The sequence below is a fragment of the Lepisosteus oculatus genome, chromosome 4, assembly GCF_040954835.1.
Source record: "Lepisosteus oculatus isolate fLepOcu1 chromosome 4, fLepOcu1.hap2, whole genome shotgun sequence".
Taxonomy (NCBI): domain Eukaryota; kingdom Metazoa; phylum Chordata; class Actinopteri; order Semionotiformes; family Lepisosteidae; genus Lepisosteus; species Lepisosteus oculatus.
In genome coordinates this window covers 66,384,095-66,402,902 of record NC_090699.1, presented here as the reverse complement: position 1 = coordinate 66,402,902, position 18,808 = coordinate 66,384,095, and positions in this window count along the sequence as shown.

The window sequence follows — 18,808 nt, the reverse complement described above, 5'->3', positions numbered from 1 at the left end:
ATTTAGAACGGCTTTGCATTGAGGGGGTGCTATATTATAGTCTTGTGAAAAACAGATTAATTACAAAAATTAATTGTGCTTAAAGAGTTGTTTACTTCATCTGGCTCACATTTTTGGAGGTGGTGGGTGGGGGGTTAAGAAATTGCTTATTGTCAATCAACAGGGAGATGCGCGAGTCTCAGGCAGAGGAGCGGAGCTGATAAGCAGATCTCTGTGCGCCTGTGCGCCTGTGCATGTTGATGTGCTCCTGGGCCATCTTCCTGGTGCCGGTATCCAGCACTTTCCCCGGTGAAACCTGCCCTGCGGCGGATGCCCAGAGCCCATTCCAGCACACGCAGAACACCAGACCCTTGGGCCCCGCTGGCCCGGTCGCCAGTTAGTACCTCGTTGATTTAAGATTGTATCCGGCTGTTTCTAGCGAGAAGCCAGAGTATCGCCCTCAACAGCATGGCGGTAGTCAGTCCCACACTCCCAAAACTCCCATAGCATGTTCATAGCTTGAACTGGAGCTGCACTGGAAACACAACAACACACAGCCCAGAAAACACTCAACACTCAACACACCACACAGGAAACACAAGCAGTCACACAACACACTGCACTGAAAACAAAATAACACACTGCACATAAAACAGACACACAACACAACACACAGGAAACACAAGCAGTCACACAACACACTGCACTGAAAACAAAATAGTGCACTGCACATAAAACAGACACACAACACACCACACAGGAAACACAAGCAGTCACACAACACACTGCACTGAAAACAAAATAACACACTGCACATAAAACAGACACACCACACACCACACAGGAAACACAAGCAGTCACACAACACAATGCACAAGAAACACAAACAGTCACACAACACACTCTAAGATTCCCGATCTGCTATCTAAGCAAACACATGGAAGGAAATAAGAGCAGCATTCATGTAAAAGATCAAACACATGATTGAATGGGATTGAATTAAATAGGATCTGAGAGCTGCAGTGAAGAAATCCAATTGCGTGTGTGTGTTGTGTGTGAGGCAGTGAGGTGAGCAGAGTGACCAGCCCCTGGGGAACACAAACCCGGAGTGCACAAGTCCTGCAGCCGGGCTGCGACCACAGTCGCTCCGGCGGGATCCGAAACGCAGACCGACGGACGCGTGCAGGAAGACACGGCTCTTCTGAGCGCTGTTGTTCCCAGTCATTTCCTCCTCCCTACGAGCTCTGGAATTTCATGGCTGTTAATTCAGAACAATCCTATTCTGAGCCCCTCATCCTCGCCAGAGCCTGCACCCTGGGCAAGAGGGTCCTGAGCCCCTGCCTGGCTCTGCCCAGTCAAACCCGCTGCACGTCTGCAGGGCTGCCCCCAACTGCACCCACACCCACTGAAAGACTTCCATGTTCGAGCACTGTAACTGCATTGTTAACGCAGGAGAAAATTACACGGATTTACTGCATGCAATCATAAACACTAATGCACTGCATCCTGTACATGTCAGATTAATTCGTCTGATAATGCAAGTCAGCATTCTGTATTTCCAGCAGCGCTGGCAGCATCGCCTCCCCCTGCAGCAGCAAGGGCCCGACTGATGAAGGAGCGGTGCTGGTGCGTCGCGTTCAGACAAAAAGGGTTTCGGTATCGGTCCGTCCCTGAAGAGCTGCGCGCAGACCTGGGGCGGGAGATGAGTGGGCCGCAGTGATGGGGAGCGCTTGCAGCAGGGAGTCAATCTGTGTTCTGTGGTATTTCAGGTAGACAGGCTGCTGGGCTGCAGCTGTACCACACAGCTGGAAAGAGCCCGAGCAGAGGGGCACAGTCTGGGCGCCGGTACGAGGTCATTCCTCCCTTCCTGTGGATCTGAGTCCCTGTTAGGGCTGCATGCGTGATGTGCAGATTCACGCCTCACTAACTCCTCCTTTACTATACATGTACTGACTGAGCTCACAGCCCCACTCCTCCTATACTATACATGTACTGACTGAGCTCACAGCCCCACTCCTCCTATACTATACATGTACTGACTGAGCTCACAGCCCCACTCCTCCTATACTATACATGTACTGACTGAGCTCACAGTCCCCACACTCACTCACTGAGAGTCAATACCTCAGCACCTCACAGCTCCCCAGCTGTCAGTAAGCAGCGCTCAGCAATGTTCCAGAGGAGAAGAAAGGGTTTTCTGCAGTAGCCATGAAATAATCAACAGAGGCTAATGACACTCTTATCTCTCCAAAAGCTTAATCAGGGACTGCGTTCAAAGCCACGTCCTCCAGGTGAAATTCCCAGTGACTTCAGCTCCTAATGAGCTCTTTGAGGTTTGCGCGAGACGCCGCGCGTGCCTGCTGGGCACCCAGGCTTGCTGGTACAAAGGCACTCGTGTCCTCAATATCCATGCAGTGCCCTACCTCATCGCCGCCTCGACAGGGCGCCCAAGCAGCTGCCTTCAGCCCTGATGTGGGAAATCTCGCCAAGCTTCAACACCAGCTGTCGAAAAACCCGCTGCAGGGTTTGGATCCACACCGGAGCAGTTTCGGAATCCGGCGCCCGACCCGCAGTCTCAGGGGGTGGGGGGCTGCGTGTGCTGGGGTCCGAACTGTACGTCCCGTGTGTGTTTCTGAAGAAGCCCATCTGGTCGACTGTGACCGCTTCCTGTCTTCCCTGCTAAGGACTGAAGAGAGCCGGTTTCTGCAGCCTGTAAGCATAGGACAGTCCTTCCTCGGAGATCAGGACTGCTTTCTGAGCAGCAATATCTGCTCTGTAATGTGGTGACCACAATCGTTCACAATATCTTAAATGAGACTTGACCAGTGCATTGTAAAACTAATATAACAACCCTTGGCATAAATGCCACACATGTGATTACATATCCTTCCACTGTTTGCCTTTTTAATCACACCCCCTCAACGTCAAGAAGATGAAGTTGACGTGTCAACAGGAGCACCTCAGTTTCAGAAGGGAACCTCAGTTTCTCGTTCTGAATGTTTCTGCCCCAGTCAGGTGGCCAGCTCCCTGACTCACATATAGACACACGTCAGCTGCCAGGTGCGTTTGCCCCCTTCTGAACTGAATTGAGTTGAATACGCTGTGGATAATGTGTTGACCAATTCTGCTGATCTGGCTTCACCAGCGAACTAGATCACTGATATAGATCAGGAAGTGGAGCAGCCCCAGTACAGATCCCTGTGGAACCCCGCTAATTACATCACCCCAAGACACCCAGAGCCCCCCCTCCCCTCTCAGCCTGGCACTTGGAAGAACAAGCATCCTTAATTGTGCGGCCGTTGAGACTTGTGGCTTTTCTGTGAAGAATCAAAAAGAAATGGAAAATCCTTAATTGCAGGATTTCTGAGTTTATTTATTTGGCTCCGGAAGGGGGCTCCTGAGGGACAGGGGTCAAGGCTGTGCACACACGTCAGCGGCAGTTACCGCCGAAAGCAGGGGGCTGGTTGATAAAGCCACAGGGGCACCTGGGGACAGGATCGCCCCCCCCCGCGCCATGTGCTGCAAGGTCCCCTAAACCCCGTGAGCGCAAACCCTTCACAAGGACATAAGGACATCAGAGCAGTTCTTCATGAGAGGAGTCACTCGGCCCACTTGGCCATCAGGCAGTCTGAACAGCATTCCAGGATCTCAGCCAGCTGTTTCTTGAAAGAAGCCGGGGGATCAGCTGCAACACCATGGCTGTCCCCTTTGTTCCACACTCCCACCACCCTGTATGTAAAGAAGTACCTCCTGTTCTCAGTTTTAAACGCTCTTCCCTGTAGTTTCCTCGGGTCTGTGTCCCTCTGTTCACTCTGGAGAAGTCCGCCGGGGCGACTCGGTCACTGTGAAGACTGGTATCAGGTCTGGTTCCTCCAGCTGGTCGGTGCAGGACACAGAAGGGGAATGAGGACCAACAGAAGCTACAGGCAGGCGATCTGTAGAACTATCTTGTCTTTTGTAAACATTCTGAAGGCAACCACTGCTCATCTGATTGAGTTTCAAACCTCCACTCCTCGTGGGAATTTTGCCCGAGAGGGCGGGAGGATTTTTAAACACTCCCTGTTCCTGTCTCCTTCTCACGACTGGATCTGCCCCACCCTCCAGCGAGGCTCTGTACAGACACACGTTCAACACTCAGTGCATCACATTTCAGAACACACGACAGCTCTGTGGTACAAGCAGCGGCTTCGTCGAATAACTGGATTAGCGATGAATGAATCAGGTGTTGGCTGGCCGAGCCTCAGGCGGACTGTGGAGGGGCTGGGCGGTGTGAGTTCAGGGCTGTCTGCAGCCCCTGCACAGCGGCGCCACACACAGCTCCTTAACTGCTGGTTTAATTAAGGCTCATTATGAGGACCAAGGTGTGGGCTAATGATAACCACAGCACCCCACAGCAGGGGGGCAGGGCCTTCCCCTGTATGTGGGTAATTAGTAAGACTAACGAACTAAGGATTCATCACTGATCCAATTCAACATGTTTCACAGGTGAACTCTGCCGATCCACCGCCGCCGAGGGTGCCAGTCCACCAGCACAGAAAATCCTTCACCCGGACTGGACTGGACTGGCAGAACCCTAGAACCGCCACAGTCAGGGGCCAGAGCAGGAGCACGTGTCCGGGCCAGGGCCCCAGCCGGGCCTGACCTGAGCGGCCCCAGCAGGCAGTGACCGCCGTGGCGGCTGCGGAGGCCCTGCGTCCGATGCTGACCATGCAGCGGGCATGACAGGACTCCCTGGCAGCAGTGGGCCGCTGTCCCACAGAGGGGATAACGCAGAGCCGCTGTAGAAAACAAGTCCTGAACCTGACAAGGTCACCTGGCCGCTGGACCGAGCTGGACCGAGCTGGACTCCTCCGCAGTCCGGAATGAGAAGGGAAGAGTGGGGAAAATGAGGGAAAAATCATCCCAGAAAGGAGAACAGGAGCAAGGAGGACCCCCCCGCTGTCATCGCCTGGATGAGGAGGTCAGTCGCCAAAAAACGTGTCGTGCTTTAAAAATAATTGCACAGCGAGCATTTCTGCTTCGTTAAGAGGGGGCAGAAATGAATGAATGAAAATGTGTATTCTATAACACCTAATGACTTCCAGATGAGCCTGAGAGCGAGTAATGACTTCCAGATGAAAAAGCTTTATGCTGAACTTTTTTTCTTTCTTATTCCATGGATTCCTAAAATAAACGCTGTGTACTGTACAAAAACCTGGAACACAGCAGTGGAAGACCATGAGCCTGAGGAAGCAAACCCAGCCTAACGAGCAGTTCAAGGCCAGAGCTCAGATTCCCGAGACACTAGACACCCCCCCCGGCCCATCTGTGAGATCAGTGCGCCTGTCCAAACCTCACTGAACACACCTGAGCACAGGAGATCAGTGCTCCTGTCCAAACCTCACTGACCACACCTGAGCACAGGACATCAGTGCTCCTGTCCAAACCTCACTGACCACACCTGAGCACAGGAGATCAGTGCTCCTGTCCAAACCTCACTGAGCTCACCTGAGCACAGGAGATCAGTGCTCCTGTCCAAACCTCACTGAGCACACCTGAGCACAGGAGATCAGTGATCCTGTCCAAACCTCACTGACCACACCTGAGCACAGGAGATCAGTGATCCTGTCCAAACCTCACTGAGCACACCTGAGCACAGGAGATCAGTGCTCCTGTCCAAACCTCACTGAGCACACCTGAGCACAGGAGATCAGTGCTCCTGTCCAAACCTCACTGACCACACCTGAGCACAGGAGATCAGTGATCCTGTCCACATCTCACTGACCACACCTGAGCACAGGAGATCAGTGATCCTGTCCAAACCTCACTGAGCACACCTGAGCACAGGAGATCAGTGATCCTGTCCAAACCTCACTGAGCACACCTGAGCACAGGAGATCAGTGCTCCTGTCCAAACCTCACTGCGCTCACCTGAGCCCAAGAGATCAGCGCTTCAGTCCAAACCTCACTGACCACACCTGAGCACACCTGAGTGCAGTCCCACAGTCCTGCAGGGGAATGACACTGTTGTCCCTGGAGAAAAGAGGTCGGGCTCCGCCAGCCCCTCCACACTGAACACCGGGAAGCTGACGAAAAGGAATTAGCCTGGGTTGTTTTTTTAAGATGTTTAAACTGGGATATCTCTTCTTGGCGCAGGCTGGGGAGACTGAAACAGGCCCGGTCCCAGGACTGAGGCTCCTGGCCGCAGAAGGTCTGCAGCACCAGGGAATGAGGTCAAAGATCAGGCTGAGGCTGAAACTGTCTCGGCCGGCTGCTCTGCAAGATTAATTGTTCTTGGTAAGCTCACCCTCCCACCTGCCCCAAAACCCTCTTCTGTTTTTTGCTGTTGACAGTTGCTAACTAGGCTTCCGTTTCACACCGATGTTTCAGAGTGTGTGCGCGCACGTGCGTGTGTGTGTGCGCACTTCTAAAACTGCTCTTATCACGAGGAGACAAGTTTTGGAAGGAGCAGATGACCGAAACGGATATTGGCCAACTGCAAGATTGCACTAATCACAGTGAATCAGCTCTTTGCCCCCCTCCTGCTACCCTGCACTGTCAGGGCCTGATCAGAGCGATCAGAGCACGTCCCGCTCGCTGGCTCCCAGATTTCGACACCCTCCCCGCGCCCCGGCCAGAGGCACCGGGAAGCCGGGGGTCCTGTTATGCAAGCTGGCAAGGGTGCGAACGCCAGGGCAGAAGTCTGGCCATGGTGGAATGATAGGAAAGGAAGCCAGAAAACAGCAGCGCACAGAGCGGGGGGGGAGGGTGGGCGCAGCCCGCCCAGCCACGTCGCCCGAGCCGACACCCTGCCTCTCCAAGCCCGGAGAGTCCGGCGCTGTCCGGTCCAGAGCCTTACTTCCCTGTGCTCCTGTGCGCCTGGCCTGTCCCAGCTGCCCGGCTGACGAGAGCCCTGGATTCATTAGCCGCTGGAAAACCATCGAGCTGGAGGGGCTGAGCGGGACCTGTCCTGCGCTCCGGTGCTCCGGCGCTCCAGTGCTCCAGCGGAGTTGCGTGCCGGGCAGCGAGAGGCTCAGGGCGCAGTCTGAGCGAGTGTTTGCTTTGCGATGAACCCTGGGCATCCCGCAACAGCGTCCAACACCCCAAGGGCAGCCTGCCTCCGAAATCATTCCCAAACTCCAGCTTCCCAAAACTAAGTAACTGTATAAATAAATGAATTCCGATGACCCGTTTCCGTGGGACACTTCTGGAAGGCTGCAGTTGGAAAGCAGCTTAAGTTCATTTAGAAAAAAAGTGAGTGTGACTGATTTCATTTCCTCCTTCGGCTCTCCTCCGCAGTGCGGGACGTCCCAGGCCCACCAGGTGAGAGGGGAGAGCGCAGCGGGGCCTCCGCGCCCTATAGACGGGTCTGACTGAGGAGCTCATCGCTGTGCCCAGGAAGCCTGCTGGGTACCTCCCACTGACCAAGAGACGGGGCTCGGCTCCCACTGCTGAGCCAGCAGATCCGCTCCAGGTTTTGCTGGCATGCTCGCTCACAGCCCACAGCCTGGCCGCCCTGCAGCAGCGGGAGTGCGCGCTCAGCCCCCGGCCGCGTCACGCTGCCAGACGCAGACAGGCAGGCGCAGGGAAGACACGGCTGATGCCCACAGAGGACAATTTCACGGCTCGATTCGCCACATCGCGCAGGCGGAGCCAGGGCTCTCTAAATGTCAGACACACAGCAGCGCACAAGCACCGCATTGTCAGCGTCACGAGCCCCGTCACGAGAAAAGAGCGATCTCGCAGCCCGTCAGGACGCCTCCAGGGGGCGCCCCATATTTCACGTCTGACGGGGCTGCCCCCAGTTCCCCTCCACGCCCCCGCAGCACACAGTCTCAGCGCCAGGGCCAGAGGATGGCAGCCCGCCACAGACCCGCGCGGTGCTCTCAGAGGTGACGGGTGCCCGAGCCAGGGCCTTCCTGCTGTCCCTGAGGGAGTCAGCTCTACTCCGTTCCTGGTCAGAGTTCGGTTAAGAACTCTTGTGCTCAACTGGACACCCCGGACAGCTGTGTGGCTTCCGGAGCTGGGCACACCTCAGCCGAGCTGTTATTGGAGCTTTTATTGCTGTGGCCTGGCATTGTAGAACTTAGAGACATAAGAAAGGTCACAGATGAGAAGAGGTTGGCATGCCTTTCTTATTTTTTAGTAGCTAAAGGATTGAAGGATCGAAGGATCTCACAGAGGCTATAGGTGAAAGAAGCCCCAGTACTAGCTTCTTGTTCCAGACCCCTACCACCCTTTGTGTAAAGATGTGGCTCACGGTCTCAGGCTGAAATGCAGCAGGGTCTGGCTCACCGAGGGGGCTGGGGTCCAAGCTAAGGCAGCAGACAGTGTAGCGTGAGCTGGGCGCACTCACGGGCCAGGAGACACCTGCGGAAGAGGGTGCACCTAGCCTGAGGTTCTTAAACCTGAGAGCAGGCGAAGGCCAGGCTCCCCAGGGATACAGGAGATAGTGGCCATCTTGCACAGAGCCAGATCCGGCTACAGGCAGCCTCCTCCTGGACGCAGCAGCTCCCCAGGGTGACTGATGCAGCCCCCTCGGGAGAGCACAGGTCGACAGACGATGCTTCCTGCCCTGACAGAAGGGCTGGGCCGGCTCGCTGCCCGCCCTGCCTGAGGACTCTGACACTCGAGCGCTGTGCCGATCGATCAGCTGCTCTGGCGGACAGAGGGAGGACAGAGGGAGGACAGGCCGCGCGGCACAGCTCGACCTGCTGAAGCAGCTGGAATCCCTTCCAGCCAGCGCCTCCCATTCCCGGCCCGCAAACGTCTCCCGGAGAAACGAACGGAGCAGCGGGAATCTCCCTGGCACTGCAGGAGCCCCCAGTTTGGGCCACGCTGCCCCCCCAGAGGCCCGGGCTGGCGTGGGGTCCCTGCCCTGGGCCCGAGCAGCTCTACAAGACGGACTTTAATTCAGCTGAACGGGGAGAAGAGAGTTTAACTTGCAAACAAGAGCTAAGAACTGAGCCCCCATTCAATCACTTAATCAATCGGTCGATCAGTTAATCGTTCCAGCAGTCAGTCAGTCTTTACTTGACAACAGTTTGACACAGCAGCCAAAGGATCCAGACAGGGCCCGGGCCTGCAGGGCTGGCTCCCTCGAACCCCTCTCTACCGGCCTGCCTGGTCTCCCCGCCTCTCCCAGGCTCCAGACGTGCAACTGCATGATGAGAGACTTTTTTCCAGCCTCAAAGGCGTTCAGTCAGGTCTGCGAGAGCTTGCCAAGAGCGTGTCAGCTCATTAAGAGCCACGCTAATGCAAATTCCAGAGTCCCCGATTTTTCCAGGATGAAGGAGCCTCTTTTGTCCCCCTTGAGGGACAAAAACAGAAGGCGCCTCTTTGTACAAAGAGCGGCTGGTGCCTGCAACAGGCTGTGTCTGTCATGTAGTTGAAGCTGCTGGCCTGGGATCCTTGGAGAAGTGGCTTGATGCCCCGTCCACTCTGTCCCGATCCACACGCCCGCAGGTCTGCACGGGGGCGGCCAAAACGCTGAAGCAATTAAACCGAATCAGTGCGCTTAACACTGGCAAGGAAACAAATTGGGCGAGACAGGAGGGCAGTGGGGTTGATTAGCCCCTGTGTTAATACTCTCTCAGACTTTCCTCACTGGGCCACATTGGAGAGCCCTGTGTGAAGCGGGCTGTCTCTCTGGAGCTGAGTGTGAGTGAGAGGGCGTGTGTGCAGCTGTGTGTGTGAGGGGGTGCGTGTGTGACGGGTTGTGTGTGGAGCTGTGTGTTTGTGAGGGTGTGTGTGTGATGAGCCGGGTGTGTATGTGTGGAGTTGTGAGTGTGGAGGTGTCTGTGATTAGTGCTTTGTGTGTGTGCAGCTGTGTGTATAGTGCTGTGTGTGTGAGGGTTGTGTGTATCAAGGTGTGTGTGTGTGAAGTGCAGTGTGTGTCAGAGATGTGTATGTGTATAGTGCTGTGTGTGTGAAGGTTGTGTGTATCAAGGTGTGTGTTCTTAGCACTGTGTGTGCAGGTGTGTGTGTCAGCAGTGTGTGTGTGTGGGGGGAGGGGTGTGTGGTTAGTGCTTTGTGTGTAGTAGGCTCAGGCACAACGTCAATCAAGTTGGGTTCTAATTAAAAGTTGCTGTAAGAGGTAGGTGATTGTTGCTAGGAAAAAATTTGCTATCAGTGCCGCATTTTCATATGAATGGCCTTTTTTAATTAAATTGAACACTAATGAGTGCCTGTATCAAAACGATGTAACATTTTACAAGACAAAGGGCCTTCTGAAACCCTGAGACGCGGCGAGGTGCGGCGTGCGGGCGGGGGCGAGGAAGACGAGGGGGATTAGCGCAGAGCGCCAGCAGATACGCTGCTTTGAACCTGTTGCGGTGTCGCTCTGCGGAGGCGCGTGGTGCTGCTCGGCGCTGGCGGGTCCGAACCAGGAGGCACAGGGGAGCGATCACCACGCAGAACCAAGGCGACTGGCCAGCACTGCTTTCACTGCCTACGAGTGGGTTTTGCTCCTGCAGTTGAAATGAAATTAATATTAATTCTTCAAAGCCGTGGAATTAAACACAAAGCTATTCTTGTTGCGTCTGACTGTCGTGCCGTCCTCAGCAGAAATCCACTCAGACTCTATACACGGGATTTGAAGTTTTGCTCTTTCACTTCTGTGCTGCAGCTTCACAAGCTCTGACGAGGGACACACGCTGCTCCACTGCAGAGAGAAGAGAGCGTCGCCCAAGCACGCTCACACTCACTCACACTCGCCCACAGCACGCTCACACTCACTCACACTCACCCACAGCACGCTCACACTCACTCACACTCGCCCACAGCACGCTCACACTCACTCACACCCGCCCACAGCACGCTCACACTCACTCACACTCACCCACAGCACGCTCACACTCACACTCACCCACAGTACACTCACACTCACTCACACTCACCCACAGTACGCTCACACTCACTCACACTCACCCACAGTACGCTCCCACTCACTCACACTCGCCCAAGCACGCTCACACTCGCCCACAGCACGCTCACACTCACTCACACCCGCCCACAGCACGCTCACACTCACTCACACTCGCCCACAGCACGCTCACACTCACTCACACTCACCCACAGCACGCTCACACTCACTCACACCCGCCCACAGCATGCTCACACTCACTCACACTCACCCACAGTACGCTCACACTCACTCACACTCGCCCAAGCACGCTCACACTCGCCCACAGCACGCTCACACTCACTCACACCCGCCCACAGCACGCTCACACTCACTCACACTCACCCACAGCACGCTCACACTCACTCACACCCGCCCACAGCACGCTCACACTCACTCGCTCACAGCACAGTCACACTCGCCCACAGCACACTCACACTCACACTCGCAACACACTCTCCCACACCTACAGCACACTCACAGTCACAGACACCCAGAGCTCACTCCTGGGGAGTAGAGGGTAGAGGGTAGAGCTGAGAGAGAGGCAGTGTGGGACAGTGGGTAGAGCCGAGAGAGAGAGGCAGTGTGGGACAGTGGGTAGAGCTGAGAGAGAGGCAGTGTGGGACAGTGGGTAGAGCTGAGAGAGAGTGAGGCAGTGTGAGACAGTGGGTAGAGCTGAGAGAGAGAGGGAGGCAGTGTGGGACAGTGGGTAGAGCTGAGAGAGAGAGAGGGAGGCAGTGTGGGACAGTGGGTAGAGCTGAGAGAGAGGGAGTGAGGCAGTGTGGGACAGTGGGTAGAGCTGAGAGAGAGGGAGTGAGGCAGTGTGGGACAGTGGGTAGAGCTGAGAGAGAGGGAGGCAGTGTGGGACAGAGGGTAGAGCCGAGAGAGAGAGGGAGGCAGTGTGGGACAGTGGGTAGAGCTGAGAGAGGGAGGGAGGCAGTGTGGGACAGTGGGTAGAGCTGAGAGAGAGGGAGGCAGTGTGGGACAGTGGGTAGAGCTGAGAGAGAGGGAGGCAGTGTGGGACAGTGGGTAGAGCTGAGAGAGAGGGAGGCAGTGTGGGACAGTGGGTAGAGCTGAGAGAGGGAGGCAGTGTGGGACAGTGGGTAGAGCTGAGAGAGAGGGAGGCAGTGTGGGACAGTGGGTGGAGTCGAAAACCCCAATCTGCCCAAACATCGTTAGAAAATTAAACAAAATGGCAGAGCAATTAGGAAATAAAACAAACAAGGACCAGAGGAGCAAATTGTGAGCACAAACACACATCTGCTGGCCAGCAGGGCGGCGGTGTGGAGTCACACCCCTATGCTCTCCGGCCTCTCCTCCAGCAAGCCAACACCGAAACTCTCAACAATGCAAAAATTTTCAAAATCTTCTTTCTTTTCCTTCAACTTTTAACATTCTGACCTCGGGAAACATTTGCAAACTATAACAATAAAATTAACTTGTAATGAACAAAATAATTGTACATCAAACGCTGCAGTTATGAGAGCAACAGCGAGAAGAAAGGCCCAATTTAGAGATTACACGGCTCATGACTGCCCAAGTTCAAAACACAGAGAAATCGGTTGTGAAGAAAGACTTCCAGCTCCCCGGCATTCTTTAAACTTGTGTAATGGATATGCTGGAGGCAACTGCGAATTTAACATGCAAAGAATCTCCATTCTGCATGCACAACTTCAAAGACACAGCACTTGGTTTAAGGCAGCCAGTGGGTTTGAGGCGCTGGAGACGGTTATTTCTCCCAGAGTGACGAAGGGGAGAGGGGAGAGGGGGAGAGGGCAGGCACCGGTGCTGGAAGACAGATATAGTTGATCTGGGGCAGTGCCGTCCACCAGTCAGCACCACCACTCTCCCAATCTTGGAAAACAGAGGGGCTGAGCTAATCGGAACAGAGAGAAAAGAACAAAATGGCAAAGGAAACTCAAGGAAACTCCGGAGCACCCGGGACGCCTCCTCTGCTGCGCTGGCGAGGAAGATGTTCAGCAAAGCGACTCGTGGGGCGGGGCCTGTCGGGGGGCGGGGCCTGTCGGGGGGCGGGGCAGCACCCAGACAATGCCACTCTGGGCAGGTCGGCATCGGATCTGCACCCAGTGACCTGACGGCTCAGGCACACAGCGACAGGGCACCCCGTTTGGCCTAGGGGCCCTTCAGGGCCTCCTCCTGCCCCCAGACTTTACAGCACAGTCAATAACCAGTAGAGGGCTGACAGGGGGGTCTGACTGAGGATGGCAGCAGCTCTGGAGTGAGTACAGCTGATAGATGTGTGGACGTAGGAGAGCAGGTGTGGAAGAGATTAGGATCTGACCTCCCTCCCTAAAAAACTACATTTTTACAGCTGAGCAGCCGCAGGCGCTGCAGTAGTCACAGCAGGAGCTTAGCAGGAGCTGCAGTACCACTCATAAGGAATGAGCCAGGGAGCTGCTACAGGGGTCCAGATGGGGGCAGCAGGAGGGGTTCGAGAGATGCACAGAGGAAGGGCCAAGATGTGAGATGTGAGAGAGATTAGGATCTGACCTCTCTCCCGAATTCCTGCTAAAAACTACATTTATACAGCTGAGCAGTAGCAGTAGCAGCAGGACCACTCACAAGGAATGAGCCAGGGAGCTGCTGCAGGGGTGCAGATGGGGTGGCAGGAGGGGTGCGAGAGTAACAGTAGCTGCTGTAGCACCAGCTACAAACGATAGTGAATTTTTTTTCCTATTCTTCAGTTCTCTGTCAGCTGATGGAAATATACTCAGAAGTAACAAGCAGAGCTGGAATGGGGGCTGTCCGGAGTGTCCGCTGTGGAAGGGACACTGGGAGGAGGTGAGCAGAGCTGTACTGCCCTCGTTCCAGAGGGAATCCGGATAGACAGTTCTCAATGCTGTTGTCAATGTGGTGGGACAGGTCACCAGTGCTACAGAAACACACGACAGACACAGCAGGTCTGCTTGTTGAGAAGACTGGCAAAGAGGAGAACACAGCACAGCAACGTATACACACTGTGTAGTGTAACACAATACAACAACACGCACTGTGTGCTGGAGCAGGGTAATCCACACTCTGTGGAGACCCCACTACTGCCCCCCTGCTCTGTGCAGACCCCACTACTGCCCCCCTGCTCTGTGCAGACCCCACTACTGCCCACCTGCTCTGTGTAGACCCCACTACTGCCCCCCTGCTCTGTGGAGACCCCACTACTGCCCCCCTGCTCTGTGCAGACCCCACTACTGCCCCCCCAGCTCTGTGCAGACCCCACTACTGCCCCCCTGCTCTGTGCAGACCCCACTACTGCCCCCCTGCTCTGTGGAGACCCCACTACTGCCCCCCTGCTCTGTGCAGACCCCACTACTGCCCCCCTGCTCTGTGCAGACCCCACTACTGCCCCCCTGCTCTGTGCAGACCCCACTACTGCCCCCCCCAGCTCTGTGCAGACCCCACTACTGCCCCCCCTGCTCTGTGCAGACCCCACTACTGCCCCCCCAGCTCTGTGCAGACCCCACTACTGCCCCCCCAGCTCTGTGCAGACCCCACTACTGCCCCCCCCAGCTCTGTGCAGACCCCACTACTGCCCCCCCTGCTCTGTGCAGACCCCACTACTGCCCCCCCAGCTCTGTGCAGACCCCACTACTGCCCCCCCAGCTCTGTGCAGACCCCACTACTGCCCCCCTGCTCTGTGCAGACCCCACTACTGCCCCCCTGCTCTGTGGAGACCCCACTACTGCGCCCCTGCTCTGTGCAGACCCAACTACTGCCCACCCTGCTCTGTGCAGACCCCACTACTGCCCCCCTGCTCTGTGCAGACCCCACTACTGCCCCCCCAGCTCTGTGCAGACCCCACTACTGCCCCCCCCAGCTCTGTGCAGACCCCACTACTGCCCCCCCAGCTCTGTGCAGACCCCACTACTGCCCCCCCCAGCTCTGTGCAGACCCCACTACTGCCCCCCCTGCTCTGTGCAGACCCCACTACTGCCCCCCTGCTCTGTGCAGACCCCACTACTACCCACCCTGCTCTGTGCAGACCCCACTACTGCCCCCCTGCTCTGTGCAGACCCCACTACTGCCCCCCCAGCTCTGTGCAGACCACACTACTGCCCCCCCTGCTCTGTGCAGACCCCACTACTGCCCCCCTGCTCTGTGCAGACCCCACTACTGCCCCCCTGCTCTGTGCAGACCCCACTACTGCCCCCCCCGCTCCCCCCTCCTGCAGTGCGAGAGTCGTTAACAGCTCATTACTGGCCCCATCAGTCACGCTCCATTTCCCCACACCGGGCCGGAACCTCCCAGCCATTCTGTCCAATTAGCATTCCAGTGCTGCTTTCCCTCAGGAAACGCAGCAGGTCACTAATTGCACCTCTTTGTTTAAGTGCTCGGACCCTGGTCCGCGACCTTCCGACAGGCACCCCTTATTTCTCGTGGGACAGACAGCACGAGCGCGGGTTTCGGGGGAGCGCTGTGGTCCGGAGTGTACCAGCGCCCTGAGGACAGACGGGCCAGGCCCGGTACCAGCCTCCCACTGTGTGCCTGTGGGCTCAGACCCCATCCCAGCAGGACCCCGAGAACACCCTCCAGCTCCCAGAGCTGCCCTCCTCTGGAGCAAGGGGGGCCCCCTTCCCCAGCCCGACCCGGCCCCACGTCACCACAGAGCAGCCGACCCGAAGCGCAGGACAGAGCAGGACAGAGCAGGACAGGGGTGCAGACGAGGTGCAGACGAGGTGCAGGTGGGGTGCAGGGTGCTCTCAGGCCCCAGCTGGAGCAGCAGGCTGTCTTGTTCCGGACACGGCCGGCCTGCCGCTCTGCTCCACAGGGGGGGCGTGTCCATGGGACGTCCCGAGCAGCGGGCTGGACAGGCTGCAGGGCTCCGAGGGGCTCGAGCCCACACGCCAGCACCAGGAGCAGGTGTTCTCCCGCGATTGCGCCGGGAGCAGGCACGACAGGCAGGAGGACGAGAGTGACAGGGCACGCCGACACCGAAGCGCGCCGGCCTGTCAGAGCCGGCGGAAATCTCTGCCGCGCAGCTGGGCGCCGCGCTGATGTCCGGTGACACCAGGAGAATGCAGCGTCCTCGGCCCCGCGCCTCTCCCCGCCGCCCCTGTCAAGATACCCGCTGGGGGGGCACCGCGCGGCATTTGGAAGGGGGCACCACCCTTGACCTGCGACCCCTCTCTTGGCTCTGTGCTCCCCGGCGCGCAAGGTGACCCTGCTCAGTCCTCGTCTGGCGCGGTACCTGTCCCGAGACCGACAGGCGCACAAAGCCCAGGCCAGCGCGGGCGGCGCGGGGGGGCAGGCTATCAATATATTGCTGTATTGGGTGCCAGCAGAATCTGCATAAACGCTTCCGCTGTTGTGTATAATGAGGCAGGGAGAGATATGCAAATGCGGCAGTGATGAGGGAACAATGCAGACCTGATGGGTCGTCTGCTCCCGTCTCTCCTTCCCACTTTCCTCAAATAACTTAACGAGGACTTTCTAAACTGTCTGCTGGCGGAGGGGTGAATGAATTCACAAATATCTGCAAGCTGACTGTGCTCATTCAAAACAGCGACCTGCTGCAGGGTGGTCTGATTCTATACAGATCAAATGACCTTACTGGAGTAATGTTACTCTGAATTATTCCTGATGGACAGTGCGGTCCATGGCAGTCCTGTCTGTCCGAGCAGCCTGTGCTCACTGCTGCTGCTACTCTTAGTGCAACCTCTCACAGGCCTGTGCTGTTATTTGGACTTGAAAGCTTGGTTCTGTTCTTGTTCTTCTTGTTTGTTAAGGTTCAGAGTGAATCGACTGTGCTGTTTGAAGATGACACGGGAGTGGTACTGCCACCGTGTGGCTCGCCTTAGACACTGCAGGGGTGAGGGTCAGGGGTCACAGTACAGACACCTGTCGCTCTCCTGTCCTGCTCCTGGAGAGTGCTCCTATTCATGAGCCAGTGTGTGTCCCTATGTGCGTGCACATACATGAGGCTGTGTATGTCCCTATGTGCGTGCACATACATGAGTCTGTGTATGTCCCTATGTGTGTGTACATACAGGAGTCAGTGTATGTCCCTACGGGTGTACATGTGCCTCTGTGTGTGTGTCCTGATGAGTGTGCACGTACATGAGCCTGTGCTGTAAGTGTGTCCCGATGAGTGTGCGCGTACATGAGCCTGTGCTGTAAGTGTGCAGGTGAGTCCCGATGAGTGTGCACGTACATGAGCCTGTGCTGTAAGTGTGCAGGTGAGTCCCGATGAGTGTGCACGTACATGAGCCTGTGCTGTAAGTGTGCAGGTGAGTCCCAATGAGTGTGCACGTACATGAGCCTGTGCTGTAAGTGTGCAGGTGAGTCCCGATGAGTGTGCTGTCCGGTGCAGGAGGGGATGGTGGCTGTTGGTCATGGCTGTGGGTGGGTGGACCCCTGTCTCTCTGAGCCGCTGTGATGGATGTTGTGAGGGAGGAACCAGGAGATGAGCCGCGTTGATACGACACCCCCCCGCACACCCTGTCAGGGCGTGTTTATCAGAGGAGCCGCAGGCCTCAGCGCTGCTGTGATAAGTGACGTGTCAGCGCGTGGTTTATGAAGCCCAGCTCAGCCCTGCTATCCCAGCGCTCATCTCCCGAGCTCTGCACCCTGAGCTCCTTCGATAAACATGATTTACACCTCCCATCCATCCCCCAGCAAGACTGCTGCACAGCTGACATCGTCCTTTCCCTCTCATCTCTCTTGCCTGACTCCTCTCCATTCATGTCCTCCCTCCTCTCATCCAGGTGGCTTGTCCTGAGTCACCCGCCCCTCACGGCCTGCTGCTGCAGGGGGGAAGTCTTTTCTTGGGACACCAGGTCTCCTGTCTCTCTCCGACCAACTGGGGTACCCCAGCCTGCGCCTTCCCTGTCTCTCTCTGACTGACTGGGGTACCCCAGCCCGTGCCTCCCCTGTCTCTCTCTGACCGACTGGGGTACCCCAGCCCGTGACTCCCCTGTCTCTCTCTGACCTACTGGGGTACCCCAGCGTGCGCCTCCCCTGTCTCTCTCTGACAGACTGGGGTACCCCAGCCCACGCCTCCCCCTTCTCCCTGCCTGCGGGTGAAACCTGAGATGTTTTTAAATCGTCTGTTTTTTTTGTAATCCACAATTTGAAAATGCATGCTTCCAGAGAAGTGGGGAGCCAAGCGCACTGTGCTGCTCACGATGACCTTGAGAATGTTCTCCGCGCTGATTGAAAACATGTTAGAACCTCTCGGGTTCCCCATGAAACCAGATCCGCTTTGGAGAACGTTCCATATTCATGTATACGCTCAGTCAAAAGGGCTTGTGTTTTTCCAAATGCCGACTCGCTCTGTAACATGTTGGTGGGAGAGCGCTCAGTGATCTTGAGTTACAGTGTGCAAACATCCTAGAGCAGGTACAGTAGGGCAGGAGCTGTCCGCCTCCCTGTCTGTCTCCCTGACCTCCTGTCTGTCTCCCTGTCCTCCTGTCTGCCTCTCTGTCCCTCTGTCTGTCTCCCTGTCCTCCTGTTTGCCTCTCTGTCCCTCTGTCTGTCTCCCTGTCTCTCTGTCTTCCTGTTTGTCTCCCTGTCCATCTCTCTCTCCTCCTGTCTGTCTCCCTGTCCTCCTGTCTGTCTCCCTGTCCTCCTGTCTGCCTCTCTGCCTGCCTGTTTGCCTCCCTGTCTGTCTCCCTGTCTCTCTGTCTTTCTGTTTGTCTCCCTGTCCATCTCTCTGTCCTCCTGTCTGTCTCCCTGTCCTCCTGTCTGCCTCTCTGTCCCTCTGTCTGTCTCCCTGTCCTCCTGTCTGTCTCTCTGCCCGCCTGTTTGCCTCCCTGTCTGTCTCCCTGCCCTCCTGTTTGCCTCTCTGTCCCCCTGTCTGTCTCTCTTCCCGCCTGTTTGCCTCCCTGTCTGTCTCCCTGTTTGTCTCTCTGTCCTCCTGTCTCCCTCTCTAGGTCTGTCAGGGTGTGGCCCCAGCTGCCCCAGTGCACTGTGGGAGAAATCAGGACTGAGCGC